At 37.6% G+C, this 14,124-nt stretch overlaps 1 long non-coding RNA gene across 1 annotated transcript in view; it reads left to right on the plus strand.

Annotated features, from left to right (window-relative positions):
• LOC110395252 overlaps nucleotides 1-10,245 on the plus strand; it is a 34,862-nt gene extending 24,617 nt beyond the window's left edge. The window contains exon 3 of the long non-coding RNA XR_002436261.1: nucleotides 9,985-10,245. This is a non-coding gene — a long non-coding RNA (uncharacterized LOC110395252). The remainder of the gene's footprint in view (nucleotides 1-9,984) is intronic.

Raw genomic sequence — 14,124 nt, forward strand, 5'->3', positions numbered from 1 at the left:
CGAGGGCCTCCAAGGAAGAGACTGTAGAGAGCAATTAGTATGAATTCTTTCATTTCCCTATGGGCTGGCACAACCAAACTGTTCCCTGAGCAGTATTGCTGCCATCTAGTCAATGAATGAATCAGGTCAGAAGATTTTATTTCTGTTATTTGTAAGATAGAAGGCAATGTAAGGACAATTTTCCTTCTGATAATGATTACAGTTTCAGAGCCCTGTCAGCTTAAAAAAAAGGAAAGTGAGATCTGAAGTGGTATTAATATGAAACAGCTTTAAAATCTAGTGGATAAAGAAATTTAAAACATGATTACAGTACACTTAAGAAAGTGGAAATTCCTACTTTTCTGAAGACAGGTATTTCTTGGAGACTATATAGCTCCCTATGCACTCTGCAGCTGTACATGGTCTTAGCATTCCAGAAGGGCAAGCGGCAACTGCTGAAGCTCCACCAGCTGCGAAGAGTCTGTGAAAGGATAGGGAACCACAAGGAACCAGATCCAGGGACTTTGATAATTACACAGTTCTATAGGCCAGCTGAGATAAACATAGGCTGAAGAAACAGCCAGAATCACTTTTTAATGAGAGAATTCAAAGAGAAACTCATCATTAAATTTTATTTAATAAAGAGAGCAAAAAGTCCTACTACTGCAAGCAGCAGAGTTCCTAAAACCAATCTTTTTAATTGCCTTCATGAAGCAAAAGCTGTCTTAGCTGAGATCATGTTGGATACTCACAAAAGTGCTGTAGTTTCTGATCCTTTGTTTCAAGAATCTGGAAATACACAACTATTAATACAGAACTAGAACATGTTTTTAAAAATCTCTGATCACCTACCAGCATCGTTAAATATAGTGACACATCTATGCATGTGTACGTGCAGATACAGAGTATAAAACAGAACTGTTTGAAGATTTTTTGTCACTTCTATCAAATAATAAAGTTAATTTAAAAAAATTGCACAAAGAAAAGAAGAAATAATTCTAGAATTCTCTGTAGCTATCATATAATTGTGGAAATATGCTTTTACACTACATATGACTCCATCTCTTTGCTATCACAACTCAAGTATCCAAATAAAAAACAAAACTTGAAGGTGCTGGTGACTCCTTTCATGTCTTCGTTTCCTACTTTTGCCTCTACATTACATTTACCCATCTTGTGATCTTTCAGTGCATAACCCTCACCATCTTCCCAGAAAACAGCAGCAAGAAGATCCTTCTAAGATGATGTTCTCCCTTCCATTTCCACCATAGGAAGCAATTAACCATCATTTGGATCATAACTACACACAGCAAATTGACAAATTCCTGGAAATAATATGAAGATATTGAGTTTATTAAGATCTTTTCAACAAGAAATCTCTATTGTGGTAGGCTGATATTCAGGCAACATCCAACACTTTATGATCAGTCTTCAAAAGTTCTCTCTTTGGTGATCATGTATCAGGCACTAGGATTTTTAAAAATTTTTGAAAAAAAAAGAAAAAAAAACAGCCAAGAGAGAGGATTGTGCCAGATAATTCAGACCCCTCCCTACTCTTCACACAAGAGTTACTCTTAACGAATATCAAACCCTAGAGCTGAACTGAGCTTTTTATAAGGATCGAGGCAGAACACTGTGCCAAGAAACAACTGTAAATATTGTTCTTCCCTCTAATACTTCTTGCCAGGTAGACTTGTGTATTCGTCTTTCATATCCTACTGAATCAACTTTGCAAAGAGTCTTCAGCAAATAGTAGGGGATGGGGTGAACAAAGGAAACAAAAAAAGTTTATGTTGTGATGAGCAGGGGAAAACAATTCCTGCAAACATGCTCCACTTGGTGCACAGTAATAGATGGCTCATTAGGAAAACTAGTTTGGGATCATCAGCTTTCCTGGTATGAATCTAAAAAATGCTTTGTTGTACTAATATGGTATTATTTCACAGAAAGCAAGATTTCTCTCACCTAACTTTACCCATAGGAAGTAGAGGCCTCTAGTCTGAGCTAATCCTTAAGTCTTTCATTATGGACTGTTTTAAGAAAGGCCTCTCCTGTGAGTCAATCAAATATTTGTTTTAGAGAGGGAAGATGAGTCCTCCAGACTTGCCCATCTTCCTCCACTGACAGTGGAGGGAGCTTATGTGAATTGTTCAGACTAATCAGATGATTAGCCTTCATGTGACTGATGTCAGGCCAGTGTCCATATGTAGGAGAGAACCCAAAATAAGGAATGGCAGAGCAGAATACAACTTCATCCATTCTTCCTTCTTCTAAGCTATTTTCACTGCACTTTTTCTGAGCAACAAGACCCTTTTGGATGCGTAGGGAATCAAGGCATATATCAGTGAGGAAGAGAAATGCATTCTGCATCCTTTGTACAATTGGAAAGCTATGAATTTCCATCACAAACTCTATGGAGCAAATTTTTAAGTAACAGGCTGCAGAAAAAAAGAAATGATCATCAGGCAATTCTGTGGGAAATACCAGCTCTGCATTAAATTCTCAAACAGTTCACAAAGCAGAAAAAGGTCAAATTATGTGAGAATAATTTTCCTTTTGAATTAAATTGTTAGCTGTAAACTCACATGCCACTTCCACAGCCTAGGCTTTTATGACAGCCTTGTCTAAGTGCAATGGAACTTATGAGAATCCCTATTTTTACTCTTTAGGGGAAAAAATATGATTTCCACAATACTTGTGTGTGAAGTCAGACTGTTCTTACTATAGGCCCTTAGCTCCATTGAAACAACTCTATGAAACACCACTGAAAAGCCAATGAAAATAAAGCATGGAACATTCAAAACTACCCTAAATTTAGATGTCTGGTATTTTATGGCATTTTATTCTCATTTTAATCCTCCATGCACATCAGTTCTATTTTCATCTAGGCTAACCATGTCTCTATTCTTATAACATTATCATTCTTCCAAATAAAATCACTGTTTCTACTAAGGAAGGCTATTGAATATTGAAATTCCATTCTAGCTTGCAAGTATTTTCCTAAGTGTTTTAAATACATCTAAATTACTTACTTTTTACATATCATTTTACACAGTAAAATGTCCCACCATCCTTTACATATTAAACAGTTGATTCCAAAGAAACATTTGCAATTTCTTTCAGGTATATCAGAATCAAGTCAATTGAATTAATCTAAAACAGCATAATATTAGCTCTTACTCACATGATGGAATATACTTATTACACCATTTAAACTACATGAATCATTCACAAGCTGTAGAACCAAAGAGAAAAAAATAATCTTTTTAGCATCAGCTTTTGTTCTGAATGGTTACTTGAAATTAAGTGTCTTTTCTTCATTGTGTGTTTAGAGACACCTCTCCTGCTATGGTAAGGACAATTGTAAGGACACTTTATGTTGAACCACTTACTTCAACACCACAGGAGTGAGATAATTTATAGAAAGCATGATGACTAACATACAAATTTACAACTCCTGAACGTGACAAACTGCAGGTATGAAAACTGGGTGGTGTCTTAAAAGGATATAGCACTGTTAGGCCCACATTCAACTAATTTTATGTACAAATCATAGAATTAAAAACATCTATTACATTTTTTGCAATGTTTAAGATATAATTAATACACGGATTGTAGCTGCTCTCTGGATTTTGCATCAAGTAAATTCAACTAGTTAGTAGAGTATCAAAATTCTTCTAATTCAGAAAACTAGGGAAAATTAGCTTACTATTTCTGAATGAATAACTATAATTTCTGTTCTACAATGTGTTTCAACCGCTTGTCTCAACCTGTAAAGTAAATAAGTACTGGAATGAATAAGTGGGGCAGAAATTCCACTTTCATTTAGCTGTATTATTTCCATATGTAATCCACTTAAATTCTGCACTCCTGAAAGAAGAGCCAGGAGGAATGGATTTGGGAGCACTCTCTATTTCCAGCTAGTGCTGTTTATTATAATATTAGTGTAAATGGCCCTTACAGAGTTCAGAACTAGTAACATATACAAAACTGATGGCCAAATATCAACATTTAAGATGAACAGTTTCAGGTTTAATTTGGAAATGGCAATAAAAATAACAAATAGAAAAGCCTTTTTAAGCTGCAATGTATTCTTCTTCTTGTTGTCATTTCCTGGACCATTTCTTTCCTCATTTCTCATGCTACTTCCAATCTATAGACAAGTCATTTTTTTCTTATTGTTTTAGAGAGAACGTAATACATATTATCTGTCTCTAAAGTAGATAGCACAGAGGAGAGGGAAGTGAGGAGGATCCGATTTTATTTTTTTTTACTTTGTTTGCAATTCCAGTGCAGATTTGGAGTGAGGCTACAAACCTGGAATTAGATCTGATTTAAAGTTTAGGTACTTCTGATAGACAATAATGCAGTCTCTGAAAGCTCTGTAGCACTTCGCCCCCTGCTCTGTAATCAGAAATACTGCAAGACTGCACAGCACAGTGGGAAACGAGACACTTGTACAAGCAGTTTTTTGCATTTAGCAGAACAGGTCCTGACTGTGGGAAGCCAATAATGGTTTTGAAAGCAATCTTTGGAAGCAGAGTACATTTCTCAGGAAACTGCAGGTGGCCCTAGTGCTGAAGTTTTAGAAGCACAAAGCTTTAGACATTGTCACAAAGATTTGCCGTATACTTAAGACTGTTGATAGAGTGTAAGGTGCCCTAAATACAAGGTTATTATAATAATAATTATTATAGCATTATTAACAGAAGCTGTGAACTCACTACCTTATGTGATCAAAACATAGATCCTTAAAAGGGAAGCTCAAAAGCTAAAGTGTAGAAATTGGTTTTTATTGGTTTCTCCTTTCTGTGACATTCATGAGTCACGTATCTGTCAAGAAAAACAAAAGCTTAGACCTGCCTCCTTTAACAGTTTAGCTGCACTTGGAGAAAGATGATGCAAGCTTTCTCACCCACTGCTGACCGAGCTTCTTGCTCAGGACATGACAGAACTTGACTGTAGAATCAAGAAGCACTGCAAGAGGCAGAATGGAAAAGGGGTATCCCTGGAGGCTGCTCTGTCTTTCATTGCCAGCCTCTATAATTATACAACGCCTTTCAAAGCCACTTGAGAAAGCTGTCTTTGCAGCGTGCTTCTCTTTCCCAGGCCCTGGGGAAAGTGCATCATAGCCATTCCCTGCCAAATCCAAACACCTTAGATTGAGCATTTCTAAATATGGCACTGCAGTAGAGCTGCTGGGAATAATAATGAAAGAAAAATATGAGTTGCTGTTTGGTTTTTTTTTTTTCACTGAAAAATGGCATTTTGTTCAACTCATCAGGCTGTATGTAAATATCTAGACGGCGCTGAATGTCTCACCTGGAAAATTCTTCTGATTCAGAATAATATTACTGGAGAGGGGAGAATCAAAAAGCTCTGTGGCAGCCAATAGTCCTAAGTTTCTGGTATTTTTCTTTCAGTTTCCAGGTCACTAGCTACAACAACCTTTGTTTGCTTGTATTTCAGAAAATCTTACAAAACCTTAAAGCTCTTCATTAAGTAGAAGTCCTCTCAATCGAGCCCTAGTGTCAAAGCAGCTGTCAAAATAGTGAATAAAAAAGTCTTTGTATTATTATTAATAAATGAATGCTTACAGCACAGATAACAAAGGATCAACACACTTCCTCCTGAATGCTTATAGGCAGGGAAGAATAGCTGTTTTTCTCTCCACAGCCTCATGTGGTAAAGGAGCCAGATCATTCCAGCTCATGTTATTGCATTCCTTGGGAACATTCCTGTACAATACTGCACTGCTTCCCCTAATGCTAAATGATAAGGATTGTAACTCCTTGACTCGGTCTGGTGAACATTTGTGTGAGTAGATTCAACTTCTTAAGTGAGTAAACGATCACTGACATAAAAATGGACTGCAGGGGCTAGCTCTGGACAAAGGAAAGCAAAGGCAAGCATAGATGTGTCCCTCAATTGCTCTTTTCTCAGCTGATTCAGGTTCCCAAGGGCAAGCTTGTTGTGTTATCCTTTCCAGTGACTGTGCACTTTGAAAGGATAAAGAACTATTTTAAGTTCTCATTTATATAGCATGCTATAAAATAAGGCCCAAGTTGGATGAACAGGGGCTCTGTTTTTTAACAACACTGACTTAGAGAGCTGCACATCAGCCATCTCTCCTGTAGAGTCAGACAGATTTACAGTGCCTGGAAATGTTTGCCAACAAAGATGTTATTGTAACTCCAGTGCCTGTTCAGAGAAGTTTATGAGGTAGAGTCAGAAACTGTTCATATTGTCTTCCTGTCCTTGATGTATAGGAGAGACAATATGCCAAATGTATTGCTGAGTTAAAAGGAAAGCTACTGCAAAGTTGGGATTCTATCTAACATCAAGTACCCTGTTGTCTGGTTTGCTGCCTCCACCATTCACCTGGAAAAGAACAGCCATATTTAAGCTTCCTTGTGTGACTGTGGGAAACTCAATTATCCTTTCTGTGTTTCTGCTTGCACAAGTGATAAATAGTAGTAATGTTTATTATCTGGCTCAAATTATTTTGCATCTGTTCAACTCTTTATAAGAAAGTTGTCTGGTCTTACATCCTATACTAACAACAGACTTTTCTCCCTCAGATGCGATCAAAGATATGTCATTAAATGACTGGTCATTTCTATAAGTGGCCATAACTCCAGTGAGATTCACAACTGAAATATTGTCTGGCTATTTTCCTTTCTCAAATATGCTAATGCTATTTTTTTTCTCATATTGACCTTTTGAGTTGCCATTTTTGCTTATTCTAAGCGCCAACAAACTGCTAATTGTTACTCAAGACACCTTATAAATCTTCATCAGAAGACAATTTGTTTGTTAATGGAGAACAGAAAATGGCTCTGCTGCTTCTACTTGTAACGTTAGGAGGTTACATAAGCTTCATATGTGTTTTTATGCCTGAAATGCACCTTTACTAAATCCCTCCTGTGGCTCTCATAGAGAAAATTAAGTGGTCTTTTTTTTCATTAATGGGAATTTAAATAATTTTATTCTTTTTATATTCTCCTGAAGCAGATTAAGAGGAGTATGTAGTGAACAGGTACCTTGCTCAGGGACGATCTCCTGCCTTATTTCTTTGCAGTGCTTGTATTAAGCTTATGCTCAAGAACCAATGCTTTCTTGTGAATACATCGCTGACATTAGCTGCACATTCCTTGGATAGCAGCAAAGGATTCGACTGTCTAGACACAGCCAAATAAGAGCACAAAGCTTACTTTGAGCAAATTGCTAACAACTTCTGTTGGCCAACAATGGGCAGAAAGGTTCTCTGATCCCTTTAGCTGTGGTGCATGGGATTAACTCCAAGCTCTACATGAACCATGAACTAAGTCACTGCAACATTTTCTTCTCCATCATTTCCATTCTGGGAAGAAAAATATGATCCAGAGAGGCTATAAAGAAATGCGGGAACACAGCCAGAGTAGTCGCTGCTAAATCTCTCATGTTGGTGTGGTCATTTTTTAATGGCCCAGGTGTAATATAATGTTGAAGGGATATACAACAGGCAGATGGTACCTGGCCAATCACAGTTCTTTTTCTCTCACATTACTGTCCAATTCTATGTTTGGAATATTACTTTGTTTGGGCTGAAGACTTAGCATTGACTATTTTTTTCTACTAAGCATATTTTCTCTTTTTGTTCCATTTGGATTTAGAAGTAAAGGTTTGAGAGGAGTTGTCTTTTCACTTACATCCTTCCATTTTAGGAAATACTTGCCTAGAAAATTGCCTGTACACAAATTTAGATTTAAGCATATGCTTCATAAGAAATAATAAGAAAATTGTATGCATTTGAGGATAGCAGATAAAAAGGACATGGTGAAAAGAGCTTTGTTCAATGTCACAAGTGATTTTTAGGCCAGAATGAAAATTGGATTAACGAGAGCACTATTTCCTGTGATGCTATTTTGCTTTCTTTTGTTCATTAGAAACAAGCAGAATCAGAAATTTAAACTGATATATGGATCATTTTTCAGTGTTGTGTATAGCAGATTAGATGTAACACTCTTGGCCTTACAGAAATTGATCATTATTAATAACATGAAAACAAAGATTACCACAGTACTTGCCATTAAGGACAACTAGCAAAGTTAACTTCATCAAGTATGTAGATTTTCCATCCATTTTGAATTTTTTTTTCTCATTTTTGAATGTTCTTTGTACCAAGAGAAGACTTTGAGATTACCAGTAATGATATTCCCAAGAAAACTCATTTCAATGACATTAAAGTCATTGCATCATTCTAATTACACTGCAACCCACAATAAAGACCTATGTCACTGGAGTTTTGTCAAAAAACAAATGCATGAGGCATTGTGAACCACGTGTTTTGTGCAAATGGGGCATGTAATTCTTCAGCCTATTCAAAGGTTTTTAACCCATGAAAGTTCGTGAGGAAATGACAGATAATAAATTATTTGCATGAAAATATTTTAAGCAAGCAGGAACTAGAGCCAGCAAAATGAGTGCATCCATTCTACTTCACTTGCCTTTTCCTGCTTCTCCTGTTGGGAAAACTCACCTGCAATGCTTCACTGCTAGTTCAGCGCTACAACACACAAGGGATGCTCCAAAAGTAATGCCTCCTATTTTATTCTTTTGGCCCACGACATCTGAGGTGGATGTGGGTGGTATGTCAATAGAGGCTGAACCTTCCCACCAATATTCCATTACATTTTGTTGCCATGTGTCAGATGGCAACAGATGGGCAGTCTGACAGAATGGCGTCTGTCCAGAAGTGTATATGGAGCAAAGGTGTGCCACTGAATACCTCCATGCAGAAAAACTAGCACCCATTGACATTCATCAATGCTTGCTGAACATTTGTGGAGACCAAACAGTGGATGTGAGCACAGTGAGGCAGTGGGTGGTGTGTTTCACGAGCGGCAACTGCGATGTGAAAGATAAAGCCATGTTCTGAAGGACACAAAATACTTTTCTTAACTCACAAATAAATCTAACAGAAGGTCTTCTGGATTTATGCACAATGCTGTTGTCAGCTGTCCCCAGCCAAGCTGTGGATTCAGCAGCACAAGAAAAATTTTGCTTTCCAATGTTATTTCAGCTACTATTTCAGGATACTGATAAAGGATCTGTGATGTGGAAACAAATATTCAGGAGATGTTTTCTATGCTTTAAAATGTATAAGCAAGTGTCTAAGACACAGGTAAAGATTTCTTGCATGTAAACTAGAGTTACCTGAAACAATAGTTGGCTTTCATATAATCAGTTTTCCAAACTACTCTAAGCACACCGATGTCCCTTTTGCCCATTTGAAAAAGCAGTTTTTTATCCAGAAGCACAGGTGAATCTAGAAGCAGATGTAAACTACCATCTATGAACATGTTCTTCACATTCATGCAGCCTCAGCTGGCCTTGCAAGGAGTGAAGTTTAACATCACCAACAAGGAATGTTCCAGAAAGTTGTCACATTTAGCACAAAAATACCACATTCATCAATCATTTCTGTGAAACAAACAGGAGTTTGACAAATGGCATGTTTGTATAAAGTCCTTGGAATTACTGCTATTTTAGGAGTCCTTGCTCTACTGTGAAAGTGGAGCAGCCAAAGCTATTCCACTTCTTCCTGTAGTAAAACCACCTGTTGGACCATAGCACTACAAGTCTTGCTGATAATGAAACTGAATACTCGATATGTGCCTATTCCCCTTGCTCTGCTGTAGCATGGCGCACATCACCCTCAGCAGCTTTGGGATGGAGTGAATAGGGTTCCTCTGTCCACTTCAGCTGACTGGAAGGTAGACTCCTATCTTCCAAAGGCGGCACAGACATTGTGCACTGACAGTGCGATGAGAGATCTCTGCCCTCTATCTCACTTGGGGCTGAAGAACCATGTTCCTCATCAGTACTTTTTATTAGCATGTTTTTTTCTTTTTCATTCCTCCTTCCTCTTTGATATATTAGAAGGGCATCTGATTTTCCCAGTTTTCTGCCATTTTATAACAAATTCTTTATTTTTATCTGATCTGGTGCAATATCCTTCAGCAATACTTATGGTAAATACCCTGGGAGATGGAAGATCTGATGACGAGGATGACAGCACTGAAGATTTTTTCCAGAAAGCCTCAGTTTCTTAGCTGTAAGTTCACAAGACTGTGTCATAACTGGGAGAGAAAAGAGGATAGCCTCAATGTAATAAATTAATACACCGACACTTGCTTTTGTCTTATTATTATACCTTCACTTCTGAAATTAGATAGGGTGCTTTCATTTTAGCATCTTACCTATTTTCTCCTACAAGAAATGCTAGGCTGTCAAAAACAACAAGTATAGATTAAATGCTAACAATAGGTAACTAAAGTACCTGTGTTTTCTATGTTTTGTAATTCTAGTTTTGTATTTTGAATTTTGTTGTGAACATTTGTATGTTGATGATTTTTTGGTGTTGTTTTCTTTTTGTGGTTCACTGTAAATAATGTTTTTGTTACTTTTTTTTTTTACAGGTAGATTTTAATAGTATTATTATTATTCAGGTTTCATAGTGCTTTCAGAGATCTCCTACAACTGAACTCTGATGAAACAGTGTCTTTTGTATCCCAAAGATCTCCAGTAGTATCAGTGTGATGATCTTCAGAAACCCTTGGTATAAGCAACAAATATTACCTTTGAACTCTTTAACAGAAAGTTTTCCCTCTCTCTTATTCATCTTGCAAACTAAAGCAAAGAGGTTAATCTCAGTCCAACAACACACATAGGCTGACACACCTTTGACTTTCCACTGCATCTCAACCCACAATTCCAGCGTTTTTGGCATGCTACATTTTCCATCGCTCTGTAAGTCCGTGAAATATTTGAAAATATGTAAATGGAGGGATTTCCTAAGGATTCCTTTATTTTAATTAACATGAGAATTATACTGTTCCAAACAAAATTATACATATTTTTTGTTTTGGCTTTCTTAAACTTTTGAGCTGCCAGGAGACATCCTTCACTTTCCACGCCACTCCGTTATCTGTCCTTATTGTGGCTGTCCAAATACCTGATTCTTTGCCTGGTTCTTCAATCACAAAGAATTTGATAGAAGTATTTTCCTGGTGGAAAAGGGAAAAACCATTTCGTCTTCCTATCTCATGTCCATATTTCCTGGGCCCACATGTCCTTGCATTCACCTCTTCAGCCTTACTGTTTTCAAAAGGATCTGCCAAGCACTCTTTTCTTCAGCTCTGTCTCTGAAGAAATGTTAATGATGTAGACCCCAATGCGTCACAGAGGAGCTTTCCTCTAAGCTTCAGCTATCCTATTGTTTTGTCTAACCAAGTCTATTCACAAGATAATAACACTTAATGAGTCCCTCTCTCTCTCTCTCTCTTCTTCCCACACGCAGACTTGTAGACGCCACTCTTCTGCTTTTAGTGTGAGGAGTAGGAAGCAGTCACTACGAAGGCACGTCTTCACTGCAGACTATGACTGCATCACATGAAAGCAGATCTGAGTTACCTTTACGGTTGGCCCACCACTACCTTGCTGAGTTACTGGGAGTCATTCTGTCAGCCCCACAGAACTGTGTGCTTACCTCTAACCTATCTGGAGCTACAACCTCCTGCATCTTCATTTCTATTTGTAGCTGGACTCCCCCAAGTATATTCTCACAGGTATCTCACCATCAGGCCTCTTGCCATATTGTAAATATTTTGAAAGGCTGTCAGATATCCAAATAATACCAACAGTTCATAAAACCAAGCATGAACATTTTTTATTGAGGACGTTTCTATGCAGACTCAGGAAAAAAATAGGCTTCTGCTGAGACTGGTAGAAGGCATTATGTTACAGGAAAGTATTTTCTGAAAAGGTAATTTTGGCCAAGTTTTTACTATTACTGTCATCTCAACATAGGCACCAAAATAGTCTTAGCAGGTTTACAGCTATCCTCCCTCAAGGACTTTTGGTGTCAGGGTAGCATAGCCAAGTGCATATTTACTGAGCAGAGAAGGGCTCCATGCCTCTGCTGGGGCACTCTGTACGATGAGCAGCTAGTAATCCATTTCAACTAAGATTTGTCTGTCTGGGGTCTTCCTGTTGCACTGTTTTCTTCCCCGCATAGCAGACATAAATATGCTGGCAGAGAAGCAAGAGTGTCCTGGCTGGACATTTGAATGTCATCTCCCAGAAGAGCCCTCATTTTCTCCTCATGCCATGGGTTTCTCACCTCAGCTGTTAAATGGTGAGCAGCTGCCTTCCTCTATCTTTTCTTACTTCTTTTTCTACATCCGGCCAAATCTCTGAGGGACTCTTCCTTCCTGCTTATAGAGACAAGAAAGCTTGTGGATGCAGCTGTTTCCCAACAGATGGCAGACAAATGATGAACCTTCCTGATCCTGAAATTTTGCTGTGCATTTAAGTCCCATTTTGCCATTCTCCTTACTGTATTTCCTAATGAATGTTAAATTGTTTGGATTTTTTAAAAATCTTTGCTTTTTTTGTGAGCAATCACCATTGCATTAGTTGTTACCTCTATCTGCTTTGCCTGAGGGAGTATTTCTGGATTAATAAGATCAATTACTTGAAAATTGTACATACAGGACCATCAAAGCAGTGGCATGTTCTTACAAGTGTGAGGATGATCTGCAGGTGCAAGCTGCAGTTTGGGAAATTCAGTTCTAGATTTTGAAGGTTGAACGTTATCTTTATTGTATCTTGCTTTCACAGCTGTATCCCATTGTACCAAGATTGCCAATTGGTTAACTTTTCCATATCAACCAAATGAAGTTATGTAACTTTCTCTTACATATCAGACCTGCATAGCAGTTTTAATTAAGATTTTTAGAAGTATCAGAAATTATTTGAGATCAAGATTTTAGTTGGTAAAGTATCTGAAGTAACAGTTGTTAAGTTTTCATTACGAGCTTCTTGATAGCATTCATAATATTAGCATTGAGCTGCTGAAGTAGTTGCCTTGCTGAACAGAAGTTCTTTTGTTGCTTTTTAAGATCCTTAATTTATTTATGAACAAGATATAGGTCCTTAGTGTGTTTAACACATTAACTTCAATCTCTGCAAACACTGATCTGTCTGTTCTTTGATTTGAAGCAAAAAGGCTGACAATGCATAAAGAGTGCCTAAAGCAACTTGTTCTGCAACAAATTCAGCTGCACAAATGTGACTCAGTGCCTTTAACTCTCTTTAAAAGTAATTGTCCAGAATAGCTGACTCAATCAGCGTATAAAATGCTGTACAAAGATCTCACCTACGTCATTTGTTGCAGTTTCTGCAAACAGTTCTTGAATTATTCCTGCAGGGCAAACCCCTGCCCATAAGACAGTGCCCAACTCCCCACTGAAAGCACTGAGATCTTTGTTTTTGGCTTCAGTTGCATGTGAAGCATGTGATCATCCCCATACAGAAATTAGTCCCCAAGAAAAGTCCTTCTCCAACCATTGTTGAAGCAATTGTTTTCATTATTTCCCAGGCATCTTCCTCTCCCCCTGCATTTTTAGTGATGGACCTCCGAGCTCTTCACTTGTTGGACTACCAGCCTCTGGGGCAATAACTTTAGGGATGGATGGGTGGAAGGTTGTAAGAGAGTCTCATGTGGAGTGCTGGGGGACACTAAATACCCTTAATCACATGAAAGTGAAACAGTTTGTGACTGATTTCGTGGTCCTCCATCCACACATCCATCTTCAACTATCTCCACTCGCAGTAAAGAAATAGTAATAACGTGAACAACATCTGCTGTAATCTATTTGTAAGCAAGAGATATAAAATCAAGGAACAAGTCTGATGCTGCAAAGAAATTACTATTGCACTTACATTCTTACCGTACAAAAAATATTAAAGATTGAAAATGTCATGTATTAGACAATTATTTAATGTACCAAAGAGGGCTGCCTTGATTTACAATAAATAAAAGCTTTTTCAATTACAAAAATCCTTTCTCTGTATAGCTTTAAAGATTGCAATTTACTGTACACAGCCAAATTACTTTCAAAAGTGCAGGGAAAAAATGATGTGGGAACACTTAGGACAATTCTGTTTCACAACATTTCTAGATGGATGACTGGCATATTGCAAGAACGATCTAGTTTTATTACAGGTAAGAACATGTCTACTCTCCAATCCAACGGTTTTGTGAAGAGTTACTTCTAATTTTTTATTATAAATATATAAAAACCTCAAGATTTGAAA

Source organism: Numida meleagris, chromosome 3 (genome assembly GCF_002078875.1).
Source record: "Numida meleagris isolate 19003 breed g44 Domestic line chromosome 3, NumMel1.0, whole genome shotgun sequence".
In the NCBI taxonomy this organism is placed as follows: Eukaryota; Metazoa; Chordata; class Aves; order Galliformes; family Numididae; genus Numida; species Numida meleagris.